Source organism: Rutidosis leptorrhynchoides, chromosome 10 (assembly GCF_046630445.1).
Source record: "Rutidosis leptorrhynchoides isolate AG116_Rl617_1_P2 chromosome 10, CSIRO_AGI_Rlap_v1, whole genome shotgun sequence".
NCBI classification, from domain to species: Eukaryota; Viridiplantae; Streptophyta; class Magnoliopsida; order Asterales; family Asteraceae; genus Rutidosis; species Rutidosis leptorrhynchoides.
Window position 1 is genome coordinate 84,826,130 of NC_092342.1, and position 16,310 is coordinate 84,842,439.

The window sequence follows — 16,310 nt, forward strand, 5'->3', positions numbered from 1 at the left end:
AGAAAAGAGTTTAAAACAAAGGCTGAATTCGGTCAGTCGCTACGACCACCATACCTACTGAAATAAGGTGAGACCAGTGGCCATGGCTCTGTATATGAGTCCTCTAATTGTGGTAAAAATTATAGAAGCAAACTCATCTTCATTTGACCGTGGCGACGGTCTAAGTGCGAGTAGGTTAGAATTTTCAGCACAACGTTAAAAGGACATAGTGACGATCGGAGGGCCATAAATCCTAAACCGTAACTCGGATTAAGATGAGTCTTAAATTAAAAGTTATCTAAATGAACTGAGCAAACTGAAAATCATCTTTATAGTAGCCCAGGTGGTGTGAACAGTTCCAGAAAATAGTAAACAGTAGGTTCTGATGGTTTCTTGGTGCTTGATGTTCATCACGGTTCTCATCCTTGATGCATATAGCTTCAAGTGTACAACTCGTTGATGTGTTTACATCATCTTTACCAAGTTTTGACCATCATAAAACAAGTGTAAGTCTAAGTGAAAGGACCCATTCATATACATTATAAACGATTCACAATAGTTGATTACATCGCGAGGTATTTGACCTCTATATGATACGTTTTACAAACATTGCATTCGTTTTTAAAAGACAAACTTTCTTTACATCAAAAATTGATAGCATGCATACCATTTCATATTACATTCAACTATAATTGACTTAATATTAATCTTGATGAACTCAACGACTCGAATGCAACATCTTTCAAAGTATGTCATGAATGACTCCAGGTAATATCCTTAAAATGAGCTAATGCACAGCGGAAGATTTTTTTAATACCTGAGAATAAACATGCTTTAAAGTGTCAACCAAAAGGTTGGTGAGTTCATAGGTTTATCATAACAATCATTTCAATATATTAATAGACCACAAGATTTTCGTTTATAAATATATGTACACTCGCAAGTGTATAAAAGTATTCTATAAGTTGTAGGCACCCGGTAACAAGCCTTAACGTTCATGTTTTACCCTCTAAAGTACACCAGATCAGGTGTGTTTAATATAACCTCGAAGTACTAAAGCATCCCATAGTCAGGATGGGGTTTGTCAGGCCCAATAGATCTATCTTTAGGATTCGCGCCTACCGTACATAGACAAGTAGTTTAATGTTACCAAGCTAAGGGTATATTTCTGGTTTATACCCACGTAGAATTAGTTTTAGTACTTGTGTCTATTTCGTAAAACATTTATAAAAACAGCGCATGTATTCTCAGACCCAAAAATATATATAAAAGGGAGCAAATGAAACTCACAATACTTATTTCGTAGCAATTATGTATATGACGGCACTGAACAAGTGCAGGGTTTGTCTCGGATTCATGAACCTATATTAAGTATATATATATTTATATGTTGGTCAATATCTGTCTAACAATTTAGGTCAGGTCGTAGTGTATCACAATCCTAATGCTCGAGACCGACATGCAAAAGTCAACAAAAGTCAACTTGACCCAAAATGACTTCCAAAATCTATACATGTTTATTATATAACTTATATATAGTCGTTTTATATATTTAAATATATTTATCAGATCTTATTATACTAAATAATACAAGTCATAAAAATTTATATTTAAATTCATATATGATAAAAATATACTTTTATATATCTCAAGTAATAAAATTTATAAAATTCACTTAATATCATAAAAATATAGTGGTATGTATTATTAATGTAATTATATTACGTGTGGTAAAAATATCTTTGTACGCATATTTATTTGATTAAATAATATTGATAATAATAATAATGATAAAAATAATAAAATGATAGTTTCAATAAAAATATTAATTTTTAGTAATAAAAATAATTTTAGTAATAACATCAACCGATAACAATTATAATAATCATTTTAATAATAATATTAAAATTAATAATAATTCAGTTGACCATATCTTTTAATCCGTTCATCGAACCCACACGATTTCTAAATGAAAAGTTATTAATTTTTCTTTAGCTTTTCAACGACATGCATATCATATATACTCGAGCACTAGTCAGGGATACACTATTAATATATAAAAGATAATATATGAATGCTCACGTATCAATATTGTGATTCAATATTGCAGGAAAGTACGTAGACGCAACGAAAATGATAAACGTTAGATTGACCTCACGAGCAATACCCTCGAACAATATCCATAACCTCCATAGCTATAACCCATAATTTCCTTAGCTCTATCCCGTTTGAAAACTTATTTTGAAATCATCTGAATATAACTCCATCGTAGTATTTTATGTATACTAATAATATCTTGAAATAATACTAAGTAAATATATATATGTAATTCGATTGAGAGAGTTTAGAGAAATATATTTTCAAGTTTCTATGAAATAATAAAACATATTGAATTCTATTTATAATAGATTTTTGAATTATTAAAGTGAATTATTAAAGTATGAATTATTAAAGTGAATTATTAAAGTATGAATTATTAAAGTGAATTATTAAAGTTAAAGTAAAGTAAAAGTAAAGTAAAGATAAAGTTAAAGTATAGTAAAAGTATAAAACTATATACGTATAATATGCGTATAAATATATTTAATATTAATTTAAATCGTTATATCATAAAACATTTTAGAAAAGTAGAATTATATATATTCATAATAGGTTTCAAGTTTTTAAATTACAGTCTGTTGGTGAAGCATGGGATAAAGTCTAAAGGTTTAATAAACGTATGAAATCATCTTAATGAAAAATGTCGAGTTACTTAACTTGTCGTTATCCAACATCTAAGTTATTTACACTCCACGTTCTTACTTATAAATCACTTTACCATTTTCCGAATATTGTCAAAAAGAATAGATTTCTTAAATCACAGTGGACCTCATAACATTGGCCCGTAATCATATCATAATATATCTGATAATTCAATCATTTGATATTATCTCTTAATTCTGTCGATAACAATATCGAAACAAATACGTTCATGTAAAGTATCATATATATCAAATACTTTGTTAATGTTTTCAGTTATTATATATTATATATACATATCTATATACACATAATTGTTCGTGAATCGTCGAACACGGTCAAAGGGTAATTGATTACATGAATGTAGTTCCAAACTTTTTGAGATTCAACATTACAAATTCTGCTTATCGTGTCGGAAACATATAAAGGTTAGGTTTAAATTTGGTCGGAAATTTTCGGGTCGTCACAGTACCTACCCGTTAAAGAAATTTCGTCCCGAAATTTGATCGAGGTCGTCATGGCTAACTTTAAAAATGTTTTCATGACGAATATGAGTTGATAAATAGAGTTTTATCACCATTGAGTAATATAGATAAAACAATTTGATTACGCGAAGAGTATAAGTGAAGCTATCACAAGAGAGTGAAATGAGTAAACGTATATTCGTTTTAACCGATGACGTAGTTATGATTGATTTTCGGAATTCATGGAATTTAAAGAAAATCTTTGCAATAAGATTTGGTTCTTTGGCGATTAAGGAAATCAGGATCTTATTTGATTAAATGCGATAATCTGTCTCGATTTCTCTGTCTGATATTTTACTATAAATCCACCCCTTCGTTTCTTTATTTCCACAGCTCACACCTTCTAGTCTTTCTCCCCAATTCATACTTTAAAGCATTCGTTAATATGCTTCATCCAGTATTGATTCTTGATATACTCTTGACTTTCATATCTGTCATTCTTCTTTTTCATCTACCACCGGAGGAAGTTATTTTCTTCTACCATTACCTTGGGGTTATTGTGTTTTTCATTCTCCCGTGTCTTTATATTGCTATACGCATTGATATACAAGGTTTGTAATTTCAGGGTTGTTATCGGGCTTTATATTCTCCATTATATTTCGGAGCTTCATGCTTTCGTTTTCTCTTCCCCACCTTAAGTCAAGCGGATAATGGTCCAGAATTTGTAGATATGAATTTTTGGATGAACATAGTTAATGTTCCAAGAAGAAAATCGCAATGGCACGATCTTGATTTGGCAAATTATCAGAATATCCTAAAATATAGAGCTATCAAGATGATATGTTCTTAATATGTTTGGAAATTGGGTAGAATGTAAGAGTCGTGTAAATAGTACATGATGACGGTATGTTCTGTGAATCATCACGTTCCATTAGAAACTCAGTATGACTTACTGTAATATAATCACATTGATCAAGTGTCATTATATTATACTAACTCATGCTTCAGCTCCCAACACTTCTTCAAGAATATTCCTATTTTAAATTCGAATTTTTTTTTTCTTCAGAATTTAGAAACTAACACAGTTTCTTTTTATGTTGTAACGCAGATATTGCGAATAGATAGAAGATTTTGGATAAGAATAGTTGTAAAAATATCTTCAGGAATATCGAAGATATTTATAATAAAAGATACGATAATATCTTATAATTCTTAACATAGATGGATGATGAAGAAGATTTGTCTGTGAAGGTTTAGAATAAGAAGTAAGGTGTTTGCTAACTATTTCAGTAGACACTGAATCATTTGGATCCTTTGAAGGCAGGTTTAGTCTTTGTGATTTGTCCACAGCCTCCTTCATGGTCTGCTCAATCCGTTTTCCAATTTCAAACCTTCTCTTTTTCTCAGCTTTACCACCATACTATTCTTTATCATCAAACTTTTGACTGTTAAAGTCGTTTACAGTTTTTGCTGCTTCATCAGCATTTTTCCAATTTTGGAGAACTAGTTCATAGTTTGGGATGTTTTTCAGAAAATTCACATTCGAAGTATGTAAGTCTAGGAGATAGACGTTATATGTATACATATAACTTTTGACGTAAAATTATTGCGAAATTCAAAATACTGATTGCTAATTCCCAGTAGTTGGTGTGATAATTATTGTTACAGGATGTAGGTGAGTACATGATGGGGTTTTAATGAATAAGTATAGTGGCTTTTCGGAGAGGCTTAAGTCGAAGGTTAATTAAGTTGTTGATAAGTTTACTGCTAATGTGGCGAGATATGAAAGGTTCCCCGGTAACAATGATGAAGGGGTAATTGTTATAATAAGGTTTATTCGTATAAACAAATGAAGATGATTTGTTGAAGCTATGACAAAACTGTCTATTTTGGAAAGAGATTGAAAAATTATATTTGGTAAAAAATATCAAAGGATCTGACACGGATACGTGTTAAACTATAACTTTGGTTTCGAGAGCTTTTCAGGTGCATGGCAGTGGGTAATGTGTGTTTGGATCATTATCTCGCATGTCTTTAATAATTTCGAAGTGTTTGAACACATATTGTAATTGTTAATATACATATGATGTTCTAAGATTTTGAATGATACAAATATTTTTGTGAGTTCCATGAATAGAAATGAGGTTCTAGGACAGTTTTGAAGTCAAAGTATAGTTTTGAAAGATGTAGAAATATAAGAGTGATGATTTCGGTTATATCTTGAATCGAATTCTGAGATTTCAAAATCAGAATATGTAATTAGATTTTGAATGAGTATGGTTGTTTTGATTTCTATAAAAGAATGTATATTGTTGTGAAAGTAGGGAGTATAATGGATGATTTGCTGAATCAGATTCGAAGAATGTAACATATTAATTGTGAATTTATATATCTCTCGGGTATTACCTACCCGTTAAAAAAAAATTTCACAATTAATATTTTGTACAAAAGAATTTTATTACAGTCTTTACGGAAATATATATGTGTATATTTCTTCAGATGTAATATTTAGATTTAATGAGTTAATATTAAATTAAACTCATTTGATTTATGGTTAAGGCTAGGATAGATAATTTCTAAACTTTAGAAATTACATAATCGTCGTAGAATGTTTTCCCAATGAAGTTATGAATCAGTACTTCATCGTTGTGGTATTCCTTGGTATCTACATGGCGTATGACGTCGATGCTCGTGGAACAGATTGTGAAGTTGAGGTTTGCGATGCGGTTATTGTTGGTGGTGGTAATGGTACTGTTGATGTTGTTGATGGTGGTACTGGTTATGCTGCTGGTGCTGCTGCTGGTGTTTGTAACCTTTGCACCATATTCTCCAAAGCCACTACCCGAGCGCGAAGCTCGTTGACTTCTTCTATTACACTGGGGTGATTGTCGGTTCGGACGAGCGGATAAATAAGATCTAGAATTTGGTGTAGTATATAATCATGACGAGATACTCTGGAAATGAGAGAGAAAATGGTGTTTCAGACAGGTTCGCCGGTAAGTGCTTCAGGTTCATTGCCAAGAGGGCAATGTGGTGGATGGAAAGGATTGCCTTCTTCTTGTCTCCAATGATTAAGGAGGCTACGGACCCATCCCCAATTCATCCAGAATAGATGATGGCTGATTGGTTAATCCATTCCAGTCACACTGCTTTCGGAGCTTGAGTGAGATTCCATTTCGGAATCCGAAGAACTTGAACTGATAACGAATTCCATTTCGTACGATTTGATAAAGGATTTTTTTTTGATACGAAATGATTTTCCGGCTATCGAGTGGTATTCTAACTACATAGAATATCTATATATATATATATATATATATATATAGATCAAAAGATTTCATAGATTACGGAGGAATTTATGGAATATGTCAGGCAAAGTTTACGGTAATAGATACGATAAGATATGATTTAGCAGATACGCTAAGATATTAATTTTGTCTATACACTATTCATGCAATCAATGCAGCAAGACGTGTCTAGACTAAGAATGATAAGCAGGTAATTTCCTAAGGATGGTAAGTAGATGATTTCCGACTAAAAATGATAAACAAAACTTTTGACATGCAGACACGGTCGAAGTCCAGACTCACTAATGCATCTTAACAACTATCAGTTAGACACACTAATGCAAGACCTGGTTCGCTAAGACCACCGCTCTGATACCAACTGAAAGGACCCGTTCATATACATTATAAACGATTCACAATAGTTGATTACATCGCGAGGTATTTGACCTCTATATGATACGTTTTACAAACATTGCATTCGTTTTTAAAAGACAAACTTTCTTTACATAAAAAATTGACGACATGCATACCATTTCATATTACATTCAACTATAATTGACTTAATATTAATCTTGATGAACTCAACGACTCGAATGCAACATCTTTCAAAGTATGTCATGAATGACTCCAGGTAATATCCTTAAAATGAGCTAATGCACAGCGGAAGATTTCTTTAATACCTGAGAATAAACATGCTTTAAAGTGTCAACCAAAAGGTTGGTGAGTTCATAGGTTTATCATAACAATCATTTCAATATATTAATAGACCACAAGATTTTCGTTTATAAATATATGTACACTCGCAAGTGTATAAAAGTATTCTATAAGTTGTAGGCACCCGGTAACAAGCCTTAACGTTCATGTTTTACCCTCTGAAGTACACCAGATCAGGTGTGTTTAATATAACCTCGAAGTACTAAAGCATCCCATAGTCAGGATGGGGTTTGTCAGGCCCAATAGATCTATCTTTAGGATTCGCGCCTACCGTACATAGACAAGTAGTTTAATGTTACCAAGCTAAGGGTATATTTCTGGTTTAAACCCACGTAGAATTAGTTTTAGTACTTGTGTCTATTTCATAAAATATTTATAAAAACAGCGCATGTATTCTCAGACCCAAAAATATATATATAAGGGAGCAAATGAAACTCACAATAATGTATTTCGTAGCAATTATGTATATGACGGCACTGAACAAGTGCAGGGTTTGTCTCGGATTCATGAACCTATATTAAGTATATATATATTTATATGTTGGTCAATATCTGTCTAACAATTTAGGTCAGGTCGTAGTGTATCACAATCCTAATGCTCGAGACCGACATGCAAAAGTCAACAAAAGTCAACTTGACCCAAAATGACTTCCAAAATCTATACATGTTTATTATATAACTTATATATAGTCGTTTTATATATTTAAATATATTTATCAGATCTTATTATACTAAATAATACAAGTCATAAAAATTTATATTTAAATTCATATATGATAAAAATATACTTTTATATATCTCAAGTAATAAAATTTATAAAATTCACTTAATATCATAAAAATATAGTGGTATGTGTTATTAATGTAATTATATTACGTGTGGTAAAAATATCTTTGTACGCATATTTATTTGATTAAATAATATTGATAATAATAATAATGATAAAAATAATAAAATGATAGTTTCAATAAAAATATTAATTTTTAGTAATAAAAATAATTTTAGTAATAACATCAACTGATAACAATTATAATATAATAATCATTTTAATAATAATATTAAAATTAATAATAATTCAGTTGACCATATCTTTTAATCCGTTCATCGAACCCACACGATTTCTAAATGAAAAGTTATTAATTTTTATTTAGCTTTTCAACGACATGCATATCATATATACTCGAGCACTAGTCAGGGATACACTATTAATATATAAAAGATAATATATGAATGCTCACGTATCAATATTGTGATTCAATATTGCAGGAAAGTACGTAGACGCAACGAAAATGATAAACGTTAGATTGACCTCACGAGCAATACCCTCGAACAATATCCATAACCTCCATAGCTATAACCCATAATTTCCTTAGCTCTATCCCATTTGAAAACTTATTTTGAAATCGTCTAAATATAACTCCGTCGTAGTATTTTATGTATACTAATAATATCTTGAAATAATACTAAGTAAATATATATATGTAATTCGATTGAGAGAGTTTAGAGAAATATATTTTCAAGTTTCTATGAAATAATAAAACCTATTGAATTATATTTATAATAGATTTTTGAATTATTAAAGTGAATTATTAAAGTATGAATTATTAAAATAAATTATTAAAGTATGAATTATTAAAGTGAATTATTAAAGTGAATTATTAAAGTTAAAGTAAAGTAAAAGTAAAGTAAAAGTAAAGTAAAGGTAAAGTTAAAGTATAGTAAAAGTATAAAACTATGTACGTATAATACGCGTATAAATATATTTAATATTAATTTAAATCGTTATATCATAAAACATTTTAGAAAAGTAGAATTATATATATTCATAATACGTTTCAAGTTTTTAAATTACAGTCTGTTGGTGAAGCATGGGATAAAGTCCAAAGGTTTAATAAACGTATGAAATCATCTTAATGAAAAATGTCGAGTTACTTAACTTGTCAATATCCAACATCTAAGTTATTTACACTCCACGTTCTTACTTATAAATCACTTTACCATTTTCCGAATATTGTCAAAAAGAATAGATTTCTTAAATCACAGTGGACCTCATAACATTGGCCCGTAATCATATCATAATGTATCTGATAATTCAATCATTTGATATTATCTCTTAATTCTGTCGATAAATATATCGAAACAAATACGTTCATGTAAAGTATCATATATATCAAATACTTTGTTAATGTTTTCAGTTATTATATATTATATATACATATCTATATACACATAATTGTTCGTGAATCGTCGAACACGGTCAAAGGGTAATTGATTACATGAATGTAGTTCCAAACTTTTTGAGATTCAACATTACAAATTCTGCTTATCGTGTCGGAAACATATAAAGGTTAGGTTTAAATTTGGTCGGAAATTTCCGGGTCGTCACACTAAGATAAGTAGCACAACTCAATTAAGTATTGCAAGTAGTTTGATGAACCAAAGTTACATCAAGATCTTAGATCCGACACATACATGAACTATAAAAGTAATATTGAACTACAAACTTGAAAGTAAACTAACTAATCAAGATCTTAAGTTGTAAAACATAGTTCTTAGTTAGATCTTGAAGATCCAAGACCCAAAAGTCTAGATCTAATGTTATTAAGTTAAATCCTAAGTAATAACACTTGAATCTTTACTTAAATGAAACCATAAGTTATGAAACTTAGATTTGCATCTTGTAAAGTGTATGTAAGCTTTCAAGCTTTTGTTTATGACAAAATAAGTAGACCATAAGCTATAGAACTTAGATCCATCACAAGTATATGAAGTTATAACTAGAAATTTATACTTCCATGTTCTTGAACTTATAAACTTAACTTTTGTTCAAGAAAAATGAGATCAAAGTTAACTAGTAACACTTGACCAACAACAACCAAAATCACGAATTTAAAATGCTAGGAAATGAAGAAATAATCTAAATAAACAAGTAACAAGTTCATGGTTGTTCATACTTTAAAGATTCAAGTCAAAGTCTTGATCTTTAAGGAAGTAAACTTTAAGTTAACTAACATGAATTCAAGTAATGATTTTTACAACACATGAACTTTAATCTTTTAAAACTTTAAGTGTAGAACATAAACTAGAGAGTTTTGTTCTTGTATGTTCTTGTATGTTCTTGTATGAACAAGATAAAATGAAAAACAAACTAAAGAGTTTGATCCTTAATAATATGTAAGTAATTAACAACAATAACAAGTAAGTAATCATTAAGCAAGAACAAGTGATCAAACAACAAACAAAGAATGATGATGAAGGGTGTTTAGGCCACAGTTTTAAGCAAGGAAAGAAGAGAGAAATGAACTTGTTACTTACAAGTCTTGAGAGAAAAAAAGAGATAAAATGAAGTGGTGTTTGAAGTGTGTGTAAAAGTGAAAGAGTACTAGCAAATATTTAACCAAAAATTGAAAGTAAAAACTCCCTCCCATGCTAGTGTGGCCGACGGTTTTGGAAGAAGAGAGGGGAAGGAAATTGTCCACTAGATCCTTGCATGTAATTGACTTAAATGTTGGTAATTAGGGGTGTTTTCATGGGGAAGATGTGTAATGGAACAAGTAACTAGATTCCATGCACTAATCCATCTAGTTTCATCTTAAAAGTAATACTTAAATGAGTGATGGGCTAATAAGTCCATTAAGGTGAGTAGAGTGGGCTTCTAAGTCCACTAACACTAATGAAAGCCCAAGTTCAAGTAATTAACAAATAAATCCAACTAAAGCCCAAGTAATTAACTAGTAACCTTAGTTAATTAAAATGATTAATAAAAATCAAATCATGAATGTAAATAATATTTGAAAATATTATTCGTGTAACGTACGCGTGTCACAAAGACGAATCGGGGTATTCAAAGTTAATCGCGGTAACAAGTAAATGTATATAAACAATACATTCAGTAAAACACAAGTATTAATAATAATTATTATTAATTAAACGTTGGAAAATCCAGGGTCGTTACATTACCCACCTGTTAAAGAAAATTTTGTCCCGAAATTTTAAGCTGAGGTAGATGGAGGAGTTGGGAAAAGGTGAGGATACTTCTGCATCATTTGATCCTCTCGCTCCCAGGTAAACTCAGGTCCTCGTTTGGCATTCCATCGTACTCGGATGATCGGAATCTTGTTGCGTTTCAAAGTCTTGACCTCACGGTCCATAATTTCAACAGGCTCTTCCACGAAGTGGAGTTTGTCATCAATAGTAAGTTCTTCAAGTGGTGTGATAAGTTCGGGTGCAGCAAGACACTTCTTCAAGTTTGACACGTGGAAGGTAGGATGAACTGAGCTCAATTGTGCTGGTAGATCCAAACGGTAAGCAATGGGTCTAACACGCTCCAAAATTTCGAAAGGACCAATGTATCGCGGGTTTAACTTTCCACGTTTTCCAAAACGGATCACACCTTTCCAAGGTGCAACCTTCAATATTACACGGTAGCCCACGTTGAATTCAAAGTCTTTACATTTAAGATCGGCATAACTCTTTTGAAGATCGCGGGCAGTCTTAAGTCTCGCTTGAATCTGAGCAATATTCTCCGTTGTTTCATGGACTACCTCGGATCCAATGATTTGCTTTTCGCCTACTTCGGCCCAACAAATAAGAGATCTGCACTTGCGACCATACAATGCTTCAAAAGGTGCGGCATTAATACTCGAGTGATAACTGTTGTTGTAAGAAAATTCGGCGAGTGGCAAATGCCTTTACCATGCCTTTCCGAAATCAATGACACATGCACGCAACATGTCTTCTAAGGTCTGAATAGTTCGTTCACTCTGTCCGTCGGTCTGCGGGTGATATGCAGTACTCATGTCGAGACGAGTTCCCATGGCTTCTTGTAAGGAACGCCAAAATCTGGAAGCAAAATGGGGATCGCGATCTGAGATGATCGATAAAGGTACACCATGACGAGATACAACCTCTTTGAGGTATAATTGAGCAAGTCTCTCCATCGTATCCATTTCCTTCATAGCCAAGAAGTGTGCAGATTTGGTAAGACGGTCAACGATAACCCAGATGGTATCATATCCACCCACCGTCTTTGGTAGCTTGGTGATGAAATCCATTGTGATCCTTTCCCACTTCCATTGTGGGATTTCCGATTGTTGAAGCAATCCAGAGGGCCTCTGATGTTCGGCCTTAACTTTCGAACAAGTCAAACACTTACCAACATAAGTTGCAACGTCTTTCTTAAGATTCGGCCACCAATACTGTTCTTTAAGATCGTGGTACATTTTGCCCGCTCCAGGATGAATCGAATATCTCGACTTGTAGGCTTCATCAAGTATAAGGTTCCGTAGATCTCCATAAAGAGGTACCCAAATTCTTCCGGCATAACATCGGAGTCCAGACTCCCTAACCTCGAATCCAGAGACAAGAATGTTCAAATGTTCATGAGATATATTCTCCTCCTTGAGAGCCTCATCTTGGGCTACTCGGATCTGACTGTTGAGATTCGAATGGATGGTGTGTTCAGAGCCCTAACACGAAGAGGTGCCGTCCTCTCCTTTCGGCTTAAAGCGTCAGCTACAACATTGGCCTTACCAGGATGATAGCTAAGTTCACAATCATAGTCGTTCAGCATCTCGATCCATCGACGCTATCTCATATTCAGTTGCTTCTGATCGAATATGTGTTGGAGACTTTTGTGGTCGGTGAAGATAGTGCTCTTAGTTCCATAAAGATAGTGTCTCCACAATTTTAGCGCAAAGACAACGGCTCCAAGTTCGAGATCGTGGGTAGTGTATTTTCGTTCGTGAATCTTCAGTTGACGAGAAGCATAGGCAATAACCTTTTATTTTTGCATCAGTACACAACCAAAACCACTTTTTGATGCATCACAATAAACAACAAAGTCGTCACTGCCCTCAGGAAGTGATAAGATAGGTGCAGTTTTTAACTTCTTCTTCAAAGTTTGGAATGCTGATTCGTGTGCGGGTTCCCAAATGAACTTCTTCCCTTTGTGAGTCAGCGCGGTCAAAGGACGCGCAATCAGAGAGAAACCTTCAATAAACCTTCGGTAATAACCGGAGAGGCCCAAAAATTGGCGAATATGAGTCGGAGTAGTGGGGGTCTCCCACTTGCTGATAGCTTCAATCTTGACGGGATCAACTTTGATACCCTGATCGCTCACAACATGACCCAGAAATTGGACTTCCTTTATCCAAAACTCACACTTGGAGAATTTTGCATAAAGTTGCTCTTATCTCAAGAGTTCAAGTACTAGTCGTAGGTGTTGCTCATGCTCTTCTTCGCTCTTAGAGTAGATGAGGATATCATCTATGAAGACGATAACGAACTTATCCAGGTACGGCTTGCAGACACGATTCATGAGGTCCATGAACACGGCAGGTGCATTGGTTAATTCGAATGGCATCACGAGGAACTCATAATGACCATAACAATTTCTAAACACAGTTTTCATCACATCACTTTCCTTTACCCTCAACTGGTGATAACCGGATTGCAAATCGATCTTAGAGTAAACACTCGATCCTTGTAGTTGGTCAAAAAGATCGTCAATTCGGGAAAGAGGATACCGATTCTTGATCGTCAATTTGTTGAGTTCATGGTAGTCGATACACATACGGAAGGATCCATCCTTCTTCTTCACAAACAGAACAGGTGCGCCCTAAGGCGAGAAACTTGGTTGGATAAATCCACGGTCAAGTAGTTCTTGTAGTTGGCTCTGTAACTCTTGCATTTTAGAAGGTGCGAGATGATAAGGTGCGCGAGCTACAGGTGCAACTCCTGGTACTAAATCGATTTGAAACTCTACTGCTCTCAGTGGCGGTAATCCAGGCAATTCTTCCGGGAAGACATCGGAAAACTCGTTCACAATTCGAACGTCGTTCACACTCTTCACCTCGGTTTCTACCGTTTTCACATGTGCTAAGACAGCAAGACGTCCCTTCTTCATGATCTTTTGCACTTTCATGCAACTAATGAGGTTCAACTTCGAGGTACATCTCTCTCCGTAAATAACCAGCGGCTCGCCCTCTCCGTGTGGTATACGAAGAGCTTTATCTCCACAGATAATGTCAGCCTTTATCTTGGTCAACCAGTCTATACCGACAATAACATCAAAGCTTCTCAACTTAATGGGTATCAAATCAATCTCGAAATCCACACCAGCTATGTTGATAATAGCTCCTCGACTAATATGGTCAACTTTCTCAAGTTTTCCATTGGCGACCTCGACAAGCATACTCTCTTTTAAAGGGACTAACGACCAATTAATCTTATCGCAAAAGTATCTACATACATAACTTCTATCGGCACCAGTATCAAATAGGACAGAAGCTAAAAGATTGTTGATAGTGAATATACCTGTCACCAAGTCGGGGTTCTCTCGGGCGTCCCTTGCATTAACATTGAAAGCTCTATCACGCGGTGGTCCGTCGTCCTTTCGCTTGTTGGGACACGCGTTTCTGAAATGGCCCATCTGTCCTCATTCTTAGCACTTTTTAGGTCCATTGGGGTTCGCCTTCACATTCAGGGTGGTGACCTTGCAGTCCTTACCGATATGTCCAATCTGTTGGCACTTTTCACAAACCACATTACAGTACCCAGTATGGTGCTTGTAGCACCTCTTGCATTGCGGTAGGGTACCCTTGTAGTTCGGGTTGGGGTTCCCACCTTTGTTGTTTCCTCTGAAACCCTCATGTCGTTTCGCCGGGTTTTGATCATAGGTCCTCCCCCTGTTGTTATCCCATTTGCGCTTCTCACTACTACCCGCTTCAGACTTAGCCTTCTCCGGTTCATCGATGATAATTTGGTTCATTAAAGTATGCGCCATGCGCATTGCTTCTGGGACATTAGGTGGCTTAGACGAAGTGACGTTTCCCTTAATGGACTTAGGAAGTCCCCACAAATATCTTTCCATATGCTTGAACTCCGGGGTAACCATGGTAGGACACGTCAGGGCTAGTTCCAAATACCTACGATTATAACCATCGAGGTCATTTCCCACAACCTTCAACTGCATAAACTCAATCTCCATCTTCTGGATCTCGGTCCTAGGGCAATATTCCTCAATCGGGGCAGCTTTAAATTCCTCCCATGAGGTAGCAAATGACTCATCGATACCCTTTACTTGAGCCAATGTGTTCAACCATGTTAGTGCGCCATCTGACAGCGTACATGAAGCAAACTTGGTTTTATTCGCCTCTGAGCAGTTACTAACTCGAAACACAGATTCTAATTTCTCAAACCATCTAGTGAGACCAACCGGCCCCTCCGTTCCACTAAAGTTATGGGGCTTGCAGCTTTGGAATTCTTTGTACGTGCATCCATTACGAATGGGCGGGATAACCGGTGGCGGTGGTGGTGGAGCTTGGAGGTTCCTTTCCGCTAAAGCTGCGGTAACTCGTTCATTGATCATCTCCTCGATTTGGGTTGCGGTAGGTGTTGATCGTCCGTTGGCCATGGTGTTCTAAACAAAAATTTTGACTCAAGTCAAAATCCAGTATTCAAATAGTAATAATACAGTATATGGTAACCAACATGGAATCAACACATCACATGTTTATTAAGTAACGCATCTTGGTACAAATACCACAGAATCATACAGTAATGTAAATAGAACATCTTGCAGGAATTAAATAACGCAAAGTTCCATTCATTAATAATAAGTTACATACATCTGTATAGGTTCGTACAATACATAAATGAAACATAAAAATACAACTAGATTACATAATGAAATCTACTACAAAAGTCCTATGGTGAAGGTGGGTGTAGGATGTCCAATACATGAGACATCTGGTCCTCGAGCTCAGTTACCCGAGCACGGAGGATCTCCACCTCCCTCATCAGTTCTTCGATAGAGGAAGATGGTGGGGCAGGCGGTGTAGTCGGTACGGGTGGTGCTAGTGGAGCTGGTGGTGCAGACGGTCCGGCTCCAGAAGTAGAGGCTGCGAAGCGGTAAGGCTTACGGATGAAGGGATCAGCGGGATACGGCACAAGCTGCTTACGGGCGGTAACCCTATGACACCGACCATATGCGTCAGTGAATGCTCGACCTCCATTAATCCCTTGAATGACGGTACCATCGAAACGGTACCACTTCTTCGGCTGGGTGGAGGGTGGCTGTACAGGTGCATCATCAGGGTCCTCCTCGTCGGAGTCATCGTCACTAG